This window comes from Rhincodon typus, chromosome 5 (genome assembly GCF_021869965.1).
Source record: "Rhincodon typus isolate 14 chromosome 5, sRhiTyp1.1, whole genome shotgun sequence".
Lineage (NCBI taxonomy): Eukaryota > Metazoa > Chordata > Chondrichthyes > Orectolobiformes > Rhincodontidae > Rhincodon > Rhincodon typus.
In genome coordinates this window covers 92,835,764-92,848,242 of record NC_063336.1, presented here as the reverse complement: position 1 = coordinate 92,848,242, position 12,479 = coordinate 92,835,764, and the positions used below count along the sequence as shown (strand labels likewise).

At 39.9% G+C, this 12,479-nt stretch overlaps 1 protein-coding gene across 1 annotated transcript in view; it reads left to right on the top strand.

The window, feature by feature from the left end:
- The window catches only part of LOC109928798 (CUB and sushi domain-containing protein 1-like), a 2,165,117-nt gene that overhangs the window by 826,684 nt on the left and 1,325,954 nt on the right, over positions 1–12,479 (top strand). The window lies entirely within an intron of this gene.

Genomic DNA, 12,479 nt, shown 5'->3' with positions numbered 1-12,479 from the left:
GTTATCTCAGATTCTCCAGCATCTGCAATTCCTACTATCTCTGGTTGTTATTTGAAGTCATTTTGAATTTGGCAGACTGATTGGTTAGTTGTCAGTGAAGCATCACTTCTGCATGCCTGATCAACTTGTCAAGTTCAGACTTGTAGAGATCTTCAAAAAGAGAAGACTATTTGCTTTTTCAATTAAGGGTGCAGAAAAACATTTTTAAACTAGCTTTCTTTTTCCCTGAACAAAGGAAATTTTTGATTGCAATTAAATTATTCTTGAGACGGTTGAGAGAAAAAATGTGACAACATTATCCTGACTGTTCACTGAAATGTACCATTTGATGACTGCAAAGTTATCTTTTAAACAGGTCTCGAATTCTCCACAAGAAATGTTTTACATTTATAGAACTGTTGTCATTTTCAATAATCAAAGTTCAATCTTAGCATAATTCAGGGATTGGGAAGACAAAGGGAAAGCTGGCTTCAGGACCACTATGCCAGCAACAAATGGGGGTCTCCGCAGCTGACACCTACCTAAGGCCAGAGCTATTTTTCTCAGAGGTGGACTGCTACTTAGCCAACTCTGAAATATCACCATCTTATAATGGATGATGCGTGAGTTCCCAATCATGTTGGCCCAATAGCAAAGCTAGCAAGTCTTGCACCTTGGCAGGCTCCCCAAGTAGAGATGGGCACTGCCGAGACAGGAAGAAAACTCAACAGTGCTTTAAAATGGAGGTGCCCTTGGTACATAACTTGGAGTGTAAATTCAAAAGGGGCCAAACGGGTTGGTCGCTCAGAGCAATTGGGAAATCTATCCATCAGCAATGTTTTGGGCTATAGGTGCAGTATTTATTGTTGGTAGCACTCTCAAAAGACATTGGAGCCTCCTGTCCAACCGGTCCCAGGACCTTCATAACAGTATCTGTCTCGCCTGAGATGGCAGCTTCACATGTATTAAAGGGGATATTCATTCTACTTCTCGATATTTTCTAATCAATCTGCTCCAAAGATGTTATTGCCCACCTCTCTGAAGCAGGTGGCCTTTGAACCCAGACCTCCTCGCTCAAAGGCTGGGATACTACCACTGCACCACAAAAGCCCGCAATTCCACTGGAAGCAGAATGCCTGCAATCCAAAATGATTGCTTCTGAATTCAGGGCTTAATTACTTAAATTGGGAGGAGGAGAACTTCAGTCACAGCCTGAATGCTTAAGGGAACCATTGTGACATTGCTACCCATGATTATCCCACCTTCAACTTCTCAATAAAAGACTCCAAGCCCGACACTCCGGGACGAGTAAAATTCAGGTCAAGTTGCTGTTTGACTTAACTGTTAGTATTTTTCGAAAATCTGCAACTTTCTGTTTGCAACTGAAGACTGGAGTCTCTTTCCAGGGACCTCTGTAAATTTAAAGCATGCTAAGCAGTTTCTGTTTAAGTAACTGGCATCATGAATGTGACCCAATTATATTACCATCACTTAGGTTTGTTTACACGTCTTAGATGCTACTGTTAAACATGAACAAGTGTGGAGGTTGGTGGAAATGTGCCTCAAAGCAGCCAATCTGGAAGTTACTATAAATCAACACATTTTCTACTTTCATTGATGCCCATTGTTTAATTTAAACTTCACTAGTCCTCTAATGGACCATGACATCAGAATATTATTAAATGTGTAGCTTGAGAAGGCAGACTTGATGGCATTCCGACCCCTATTTAATGTCTTGTCACATTTAATAAGCTGCCAATGCTGAGCCAAAGATTTCACAATTGCCATATATTTCAATGTAGAGTTAAGCAACTGTGATTTATGATTTTTTCCATAGGATAATTTCCATGGAATTTTGGAAATGCATTTTGCCACCCTTCCTGATTCCAATCAATACTGTGGAGTTTTTTTTTAACTCCTTCTTTCACACAACTTAATTAACAGAGCTTTTTGATTACTCAATTAATTGTTGTATACTTCACGCACTGCAAGTGCTAAAAGGATTGATCTCGCATCTTCTTAGAAACTGGCTATTTGGGTATCAAAAGAAACATAAGACAGCATTTGTTGAACAATAGTTGAGAAAGAATGCCATAGGTTTGTCCTTGGTAATTGTAACTCTCAGGTTGACTGTATAATCCTCATGAGGGACAAATCAGAACAAGGATCCAACAGATATCAGTTTGATATTAGCAGGGAGAATTAGGCTAAATACAAAAGCCCAGAGAAATGGAAATAATATAAGAGAGTGAAAGAGACAATATGCATCTGGATTAATGGCATTAAAAGCAATTTAAAGGTATTCAAAGCAGGTGTCAGAATGTTAGCAGGTTTTTACCAGCCTGGTCAAAGAGAAACAAAGAGACATATTTTCCGGAGATAGTAGGAACTGCAATTGCTGGAGAATCTGAGATAACAAAGTGTAGAGCTGGATGAACACAGCAGGCCAAGCAGCATCAGAGGAGCAGGAAGGCTGACGTTTCAGGCCTAGACTCTTCTTCAGAAAAAAATGTTTTCTGAAAAAAATTTTTCAAAAAAAAATATTTTCCTTGTGTGAATAGTGTATTGACTACACCAGTACAACAGTTGCTTATCTGAGTGTTTTTCTGTTCCACCTTTATGTGACCAGACATGAGTAAATCAATTAACAACTAGCTCTTGTTTTCTTTCTAGCCTTAATGACAACGAAATGGACAGATTTCTCTTTCTTTCTTAAAAAAAATACACATGTTTTAAATATCTAAACAAGACTTAAAAGTAGGAATAATTTTTTTCATGCTCCCACATCTTGAATTATTGTATGACCAGCCTTCCACATTCTGAAAAAAGAAATGTAACATGTTCCAAGTATTCAGCAAATCCAAACAAACAGTTCATTTTTGATGTTCTTGTAACAAAAGGCATTGTTCTCTGAGGGCACCTCATAAATTCTTCGGGAAACATTTCTCTTTGAAAACCAGTATGGCAGTTGTTCAGTGTGTCGACCCATTTTGTATTAAAGCCTCTTCTTTCCTACATTTGCTTCACATAAGCATGATCAATGCTCAGCCCTTTCTCTGTATCACCCTTTGTAGGGGAATTGACTCCAGTACTTTCATTACCAATTTGCTCTTCCTAACTTTGTGCCATTGGTTTGCCTTTAGCTTGATGCATAATGTCAGGAAAGACAACATCTGTGCCTATCCATCTGTCTGATAAAGCTTGCTGTCTCATATCTTGCACATCGGTGTATGCACCAATTCTTTTCCAACTTTCCAAACCTTTTTGGCTGACATCCTTTATCAGCTTATCTTCTAATTTATCAAAGCTTCTGAAACTTGTCAATTATGAGAACTTGTACTCCTTTTGATATTCCTAACCTGTTCTGTTGCCCTTGTTCTTGTCAAACTATAACCTCTATTCGATATCTCATCCCTTTCTGTGGATATTTGCTATGACAATATGTCCCACTACCATGATCAGAGTTCCTTTTGTAAGTCCAAGATCTTTTCTTTGGACCATGTTTACATCCATGTCCACTTTCTCGGTATACATACTACATTTTCTGGCACTCAACATCTTCATTTCCTTTTACCAATCCACGTATTTTACCTTCTTTCCCTCAACTTTCACATTTATCCAATACTTGTATTTGTTGGTGGCTTTCCCCTAAGTGATGAAATATCTCTATTCACTAGCCCCATCTGCCATAGATGTTATTGTCAGAAGTTGTCAGTGTGAATGATAGCCTCGTCGTTTGCATCATTATGGATTTGACCATATTCAGTCAGCCCTTCATTTGCCATCATCTGCACCTCATAACTGTACAATATCTGTGTATGCAAAGGTTATGATGCCACCTCATCATTTTCTATACATTTACAGAGTCTGAACACGTATTAAACAGTGCCAAATAACCTCCAGGAAGGCACCCTTGCAGTCTGTCATCTTACAAAATTCCTGTTTTTCCATTGCTACTCATAACCTTACCCAGACCTTTGCACTCTTTCTCCCCTTCTCTTTTGTACTATACCTGAAAATGTCAAGCTATTGGTTGTCCCTTCCAAAGCTGGGGGATGATCAATCATTACTGAAGGAATTTTTAGAGTTGTCTAAAAAACCCATTGATATGGACTATAGCAGTGAGTTCTTTGTGTGGACTGTCCACGCCAGGGAAGATATTAGTGAACAACTTGGTTAACTGTTGAGATTTTATAACGCATCTTCTCTATTACTTTCTGAGATTAATTTCTTACACAAATGACTAAAGGGACTTTCAGCTGTTGTATTAACTATGACAATGTTAAAATTTTCACAATATCTTTCAAGCTATTGCTAACAAATTCCCACCCATTGTCACTTTGGTATTTAATCCATGTCCCAGATCAGTTCCTAACCATTTCTCCACTATTTTGTCCATTGTTTTGTCCATTATCACTTTTTTTTTCCCTTTACAATGTATTAGTGTAGACTGGCTAAATCTAGATGCCAGATCGATGAAGTGCAAGATGAAAATGTTTTCATTCTTATCCCAAACCGTCAAGTCCATTGCTACAACTTCATTAATGTTTCACACTAATGGGAAACCTATTACTGATCATGATTGTGTCCTTCCATTATTTTTAAGGAAATCTCCTTTTTCACTGATCTCTCCTACAAGTTTAGTATATTAATTATTGCTGACTCCTGCATCTTTTTAGAAGGATTTTTAACCATGTGAAAAGTTGGATCGGCAAACTGTCAGTATATTAAAACTACAATCAGCCATTTCCCTTAAAATCTTGGTCCCTGATACCATTAATACTTACTTAATATTTTGATTAGAAAAATTACTTCTCATTAGAAGGTTACATTAAATTTCAGATTGTGTAAATTGTAAATCCACTGCCTTCCTGAAAACAGTTGCCTGGTCATGTTCCATATCCAGTTTCATTTGGGGCATTTTGATTAACAATCTGGTCCACAGTAAGAGTATTTCACTTAATAAAATATCTGTGTTGATCATATGGTTTACCCTGGCTATTTAACACAGAATTATGACTTTTCTTTGTGACTTTAGTCTTATGGTCATTAACAAACCTGAAACACTTGGAACTCTCAAATTTTCACCATTGTTTTAGTCCAAATTGGCCTGGATTTTCCACTGCTGAAACAGTCATTATTCCAGAATGGATTGGAGTTGCATTTTGGGACCCTATGAAATCCCCACTGCAGTAGATTCCGCAGGAATTTTGTAGAAATTTAAAAATTCCACTGGACAATTCCAGAAACCTTAGAAAATCTCCACTTAAATCAGAGAGTTAGGAGGGTTTCTGATGAAATTAAGTAGTTACCTAGGAAAGGCTCGACTATTAAACACATAGTCTAACCCCTGACAAACTTTTAAACTAACCCTGTACTTGGCTCAGACATACCCCACCCCAACTGTACATCCCATAGATCCCTTACCACAGATCCTGACCTGACAGCACCTGTCCCACTGGATCTGACCTGACACCATTCAAACCAGCCCAGACCCAACACCCACCCTCCCAATACCCTACCCTCCCAATACCCTACCCTCCCAACATCCACCCTCCCAACACCCACCCTCCCAGTACCATAGCATCACAATTACTTCATGTATGTACAGTTTGACAGCAGCTATACATTTATTTTTAGCCAAGAAGAATTTAACATGATGTTTACATGCTTTTGAATAAAATATTGAAGAATCCTGATGCATTCAACAATGCAGAACAGGAGAAAAACACTGGAATTGTAAATAACAATGCAATACGACAGGGGTTCTAAATCTTCAAGGTCACTATTCTATGTTTCTTCAAAAAAATTCAGTGGTTCCCTGTTTCTTTTTCAGTATATAAATTACTTCTACAATTCTATATATTTTGTTTTTCATTTGTTTAATATACAATTTATTGCTGCTATGAGCAGAAATTCTGTAACATTCTCAAGGTAAATGCCAAAGGCAATATTTGACCTGAGTTGGTACTTTGTTATTGCTGATTATCTAGATTCTTGTAATTAGGTTGTATTTGATGGGACTAACAATATCAGTGAAATTGATGAAGCTTTATTGCATTGATTAGAGCATTTGCGCATAAAATAATGTCTGTCTCCAATACCTGAAGCTTTTAATGTCTCCTTTACTCTAAGCCCTCACATTCTCCGGTACCTGGAGACCTCTCTTTGTTCAAACCTTGATACCCTCACACATTAAAAATCCCAATGAATGATCAGCCCACACCACTCACAGCCATTTGAGGTGAAGAATGTTGGGTGAGACAGTTAAAAAAATGTTCAAACATCACAGTCATAAAGTGACATGTTATCCAAATAATAAAAACTGCACTGAAGAAATTGTGAATAATTTTGTTTTAATTTGAACTTGGTAACTGACTTGCTGGCTCATGAGAGAATCAGGTGATATCAGGACAGGTCACTTCATTGGTGTAGTGCTTACTGTAAGACCTGGGTCTACCTGGCAGTTAGATTGATGGGGTTGGGTAAAGTCAGGGAGAAGCAACAATGATTCCTTGAAACCTATTCATGGTCACATACAGGGCTCTTGATACTCAGTTGAGAACTCCAGCAAGAAAGTAAATAATTAATGACTCCTTCATAAATTATCTTGAAAACTTTGCTCTTTGCTAGAGCAATACAGGATAATAGATTTCAGGAGTTATGCTTAAAGATGTAATTCGTATTGTTACATGTACTGCAAAAATATTTGATCACCTTCCCTGTCCTACACCACATGGAATTAAAAGGATTGTCAATCTGAAGAAGGCATTCCCTATTCTATTGGGTCCTACAGAGTTCCATCTGTAAAGCTTTTCTACCATTGAATAAATCGTAGTTCAAAGACTGCTGTACAGAGCAACGTTTCATCCAATTGAACATGGTCAATCTCTAATGATGTCACTCAAGGGGATTCCTGTGAAATGCATTGTGGAGGCACCATCGATTGCCAGCCAGTTATTCTCTTTGCAGGAATCGATCAGGAGCTGTATTTTTTCTGCGTGGTACACTCCCAACAGAGTTACATCATTAACACAGCAGCTTCACCAATAGATGTGATAAATTGCTTTTAATCTACATGCGTTTGGTATAGCAACATATAAAGCACAGAGTAATGTGCAAAAGCCTGTAGGATTTATTCAACCAATTTACGGAATAATAGCTTCACAGCCCTGCTAAAGATCCTCCATCACTGGCCTTTTTCAGAAGGACCAATTCTTCAGTCTTGTTGAAGGTTGTTAGCTTAAAATAAAAGCAAAGAAATCTTGGATTTATATACCATGTTTCAACCTCTGGAAAGCTCAAAGCTGAAGGCTCTTTATAACAGTTGAGGTACTTTTAAATGCAGCTGTCTGTGTTATGATATAGGATGCTTTCAGATACTGAAATCTCAATCTCCAATGTGCTAAGTCTGCTATTATGGTCTGCACTTTTCTTGTTTTAATGGGGTGGAATTGTAGGTACTTGGAGCAACAACTGCAGCAACCGAGTGTGCACATTTGCAACTTTTATACAAGTGTTAATTGGCAATTTTACTTGAGCAGTTGTTTTCAAGCTGTGTTTGCAAAACTGGGATTTGCTTGTCAGCCTTCCAAGATCTTGCAAGAAGGTCTGCACCAACTAAAACGCTATGCGTTCTTCCCCACACTACATACCAGGTTTCGAACGAAGGTAACGCGGTTCTCAATTTGCTTGGACTCGGAAGGTCCTTTGGTGTTGTGAGCAGACACGCACTCAGAGTTAGATTTATTTGTCCATAAAAATTCTACGCATGATTCCAACTGCCTAATAGGATAGTCTAAAACTATAGGTCATGAATATTACAAATAGTCATAATAGCTCAAATAAAGAATTTGGGAGAAACATTTTTACACAGGGAATGGTTACAATGTTGAACTTGCAGTACAGCAATAAGAATTGTCAAATGCACAGGTTAGTTAAATGGTTGCTCACTAAATACCCGAAGAAAAAACAACAGAAGTAAATGCTGATAGTTTTACATGGAGAAGAGTGAAATAGGTTCTTGTGGACCATAAACAAATTTGTGCATTAGCCAGCTTCTGCTTTGTCAACAAGCAAGATTGCATGTTTCCCACTGTAGTTAAAACGCAATCTCCTGGTATTAGTTTTTCCCTACTTTTACTGTTGATAATCCTACTTCCTCGTCCTGCCCTCCAGCACAAGAAGATTACAGCTCTGTGCTAAATGTGGCAGTTTACCTTATTTCATCCAGAGTACAGAAAAACTATCAAAAGAGATTGCAAGTATTGATCAATGGGAAAGTAGCTCTCATTTCAATTTGCATTTGCTGCCAAACGGTTCTTTTATGACACCCCATTGTCTTGCTGTGTCCATATTTTAAGCAGAATGCTGGGATTTTACAGTTTTGAAGAGTACCTGTTGCAGAACCTTGATAACTGCTTGTTTTCATAGCTCAGCTGCGACTAGTGATAGGTTGAATCAGCCACCATTCGTCCTTATTTTATTATAAACCCTTAGGCATTTTATTACTTCTGATACATAGCTGGACAGTGTACAATGAGCCTGCTATCTGAAGGATAGCTTTTACTGAAACCACCATTCGCTATCACAATCACCAAATGTTGTAATGAAGTGCCACAGAACTCACTCAAGTGGAGATGATTTATACCTCTGCAAGAGCATCATTTATTAAGACTATCATAACACTGACATTACAGTCCCTTTTCTTTGACATTTATATTGGTGTAAATCTGGCATGTACATTTAAATATTATGTTCCCATAAACATACTTTACATTACCGTGAAGATTGCTGTGGCTTCTCTCCATAAATTTGACCATTAATTGTGATTTATAGGAGTCAGAAAATAGTTGTTCCTGGTCACAAATAGATTAAGAATTTTATACATTAAGTGGGAGTGTAATAACTAATTTATTAAAACGTTCACTTTGTTAGATCAAGTTAAGTGATGCTTACAAATCAACTTCTATCAGAAGACTTGGAATTTATGGATTATTGAACTGTCAGAAGCAGCAGAATTAGATAATTGCTCCTCCAGCACAGGTCAAACTAAAAGGGGAATTTCCTGTGATTACTTTATTGGAGGTCATTTGTACCATCAATTACCTTCATGTGGAAGCCCAGCGCAGGGAATAAATTGAGGTATTGGAATGCATTGCGATATTGTTTTTTGCTGGTGGTCTTGTAAACAAATGCTCTTTTAATCCCTGAGCAAGAAAGAAGAAGTATAGGGGTAAATCCTTGAGGGCCTTAAATGATGTGAGCTATGGGAAGGAATCTTGGAGAATCATAGACAGGAGAAGATAGTTTCAAATTTCAGAGTTCCAGGCATCAGGACGAAATTCATGTTGGCATGTGGTGAGAGATACCTTTTAACAAGGAACTGTAAATCTCCCCAGATTAAGACGCAGCTCCCTATCCTATGACTTGCCGCGAGGAAACGAAATGTTGATAACTGCCAATGTGGAAATCAGAGCGAGTACCTGGTGACTTCAGCTCACTACTTGCTCCTCTGCACTCGGCAACAACATTTCAGAGCACACGCCATTGGAGTGACCACATACATCCCTCACCCACAGATGCTCACATCCGATGTGCCAGCATGCCCATATCATCATGGCACAACCCCACTGCACTTACAGTATGCTTCTGCACTACAGTACTACACCTCGGAGGACACTGGCAATCATTGGAATGCTGCTGCAAGGACGTTGTATGTGCAGGAACAGGTACCCAGTGCAGGCTGCATTTTAGGGCAGCTCACCTGTTCTCTCAGCCCTCTCTCACCTTTAGCCTATCAGGAGGCTCATAACATCCCTGCCTTTCCATTTTACACTTTGTCCCCTCAGCCAGAGTGACCAGGCTCTCTTTACTTCTGTCTTGACTTATCTTTTGGCACAGACACAATGCAAGGAAGCTAGTCATCTTTGGCAGACTAGTCTTCAGTCTAGTCAAGGAGAACACCCTTCAACAAGTGTGTTCAGGCACACTTAGTAAAGGGCAGCCTCTGATACTGGTTCAGGGGGTTGACACATGCAGTCAGCAGGTCAGGGCAGTCAGAGTCAGGATCCGCTCCTTGTAAGAGGAAAGGAGCCAAATATTAGGAAGACCAATACCTATCTTGACTCTTTCTGCTTGGTATGTTTGCTTTTCTCTTCTGGAATGAGAGAAAGGGAATTATTAAGGGAGATAAATTGCCTGGCAGAGTTGAAATAGTTGGCACAGATAGGAGAAAGATGGTGAGGCGTACTGGCACAGAGGGCATGTAGATGTGGAGGTTTGCGGAGGGTGAGAGAGGAAGCTGTGTGTAATAGTGAGAGTGTTGGTGTTGGTGGTCGTTGGGTGCAGCAGCAGACAGATAGTGAGTGTGAGGGAGCATAGAACATAGAACATAGAACATTACAGCGCAGTACAGGCCCTTTGGCCCTCGATGTTGCGCCGACCTGTGAAACCAATCTGAAGCCCATCTAACCTAAACTATTCCATTATCATCCATATGTTTATCCATTGACCATTTAAATGCCCTTAAAGTGGGCGAGTCTACTATTTTTGCAGGCAGGGCATTCCACGCCCTTACTACTCTCTGAGTAAAGAACCTACCTCTGACATCTGTCCTATATCTATCACCCCTCAATTTAAAGCTAGCCATCACCATCCGAGGAAAAAGGCTCCCACTGTCCACCCTATCTAATCCTCTGATGATCTTGTATGTCTCTATCAAGTCACCTCTTAACCTTCTTCTTTCTAACGAAAACAGCCTCAAAACCCTCAGCCTTTCCTCATAAGACCTTCCCTCCATACCAGGCAACATCCTGGTAAATCTCCTCTGCACCCTTTCCAATGCTTCCACATCCTTCCTATAATGCGGTGACCAGAACTGTACGCAATACTCCAAGTGCGGCCGCACCAGAGTTTTGTACAGCTGCAACATGACCTCATGGCTCCGAAACTCAATCCCTCTACCAATAAAACCTAACATACTGTACGCCTTCTTAACAACGCTATCAACCTGGGTGGCAACTTTTAGTGATCTATGCACATGGACACCGAGATCTTTCTGCTCATCCACACTACCAAGAATCTTACCATTCGCCCAGTACTCTGTATTCTTGTTACTCCTTCCAAAGTGAATAACCTCACACTTTTCCGCATTAAACTCCATTTGCCACCTCTCAGCCCAGCTCTGCAGCTTATCTATGTCCCTCTGTAACCTACAACATCCTTCCGCACTATCCACAACTCCACCAACTTTGGTGTCATCCGCAAATTTACTAACCCATCCTTCTACACCCTCATCCAGGTCATTTATAAAAATGACAAACAGCAGTGGCCCCAAAACAGATCCTTGAGGTACACCACTAGTAACTGAACTCCAGGATGAACATTTCCCATCAACCACCACCCTCTGTCTTCTTACAGCTAGCCAATTTCTGATCCAAACCGCTAAATCACCCTCAATCCCATGCCTCCGTATTTTCTGCAATAGCCTACCATGGGGAACCTCATCAAACGCTTTACTGAAATCTAAATACACCACATCAACCGCTTTACCCTCATCCACCTGTTTGGTCACCTTCTCGAAGAACTCAATAAGGTTTGTGAGGCACGACCTACCCTTCACAAAACCGTGTTGACTATCCCTAATCAAATTATTCCTTTCTAGATGATTATAAATCCTATCTCTTATAATCCTTTCCAACACTTTACCCACAACCGAAGTAAGGCTCACTGGTCTATAATTACCAGGGTTGTCTCTACTCCCCTTCTTGAACAAGGGGACAACATTTGCTAGTCTCCAGTCTTCTGGCACTATTCCTGAAGATAATGACGACATAAAGATCAAAGCCAAAGGCTCTGCAGTCTCCTCTCCAGCTTCCCAGAGAATCCTAGGATAAATCCCATCCAGCCCAGGGGACTTATCTATTTTCAGACCTTCCAGAATTGCTAACACCTCCTCCTTATGAACCTCAATCTCATCTAGTCTAATAGACTGTATCTCAGTATTCTCCTCGACTACATTGTCTTTTTCCTGTGTGAATACTGACGAAAAATATTCATTTAGCACCTCTCCTATCTCTTCGGACTCCAGCGCAACTTCCCACTACTGTCCTTGACCGGCCCCAATCTTACTCTCGTCATTCTTTTATTCCTGACATACCTATAGAAAGTTTTAGGGTTTTCCTTGATCCTACCTGCTAAAGACTTCTCATGTCCCCTCCTGGCTCTTCTTAGCTCTCTCTTTAGGTCCTTCCTGGCTAACTTGTAACTCTCAAGTGCCCTAACTGAGCCTTCACGCCTCATCTCTACATAAGCCTCCTTCTTCCTCTTGACAAGAGATTCAACTTCTTTAGTAAACCACGGTTCCCTCGCTCGACCACTTCCTCCCTGCCTGACAGGTACATACTTCTCAAGGACACACAGTAGCTGTTCCTTGAACAAGCTCCACATTTCAATTGTGCCCAGCCCCTGCAGTTTCCTTCTCCATCCTGTGCATCCTA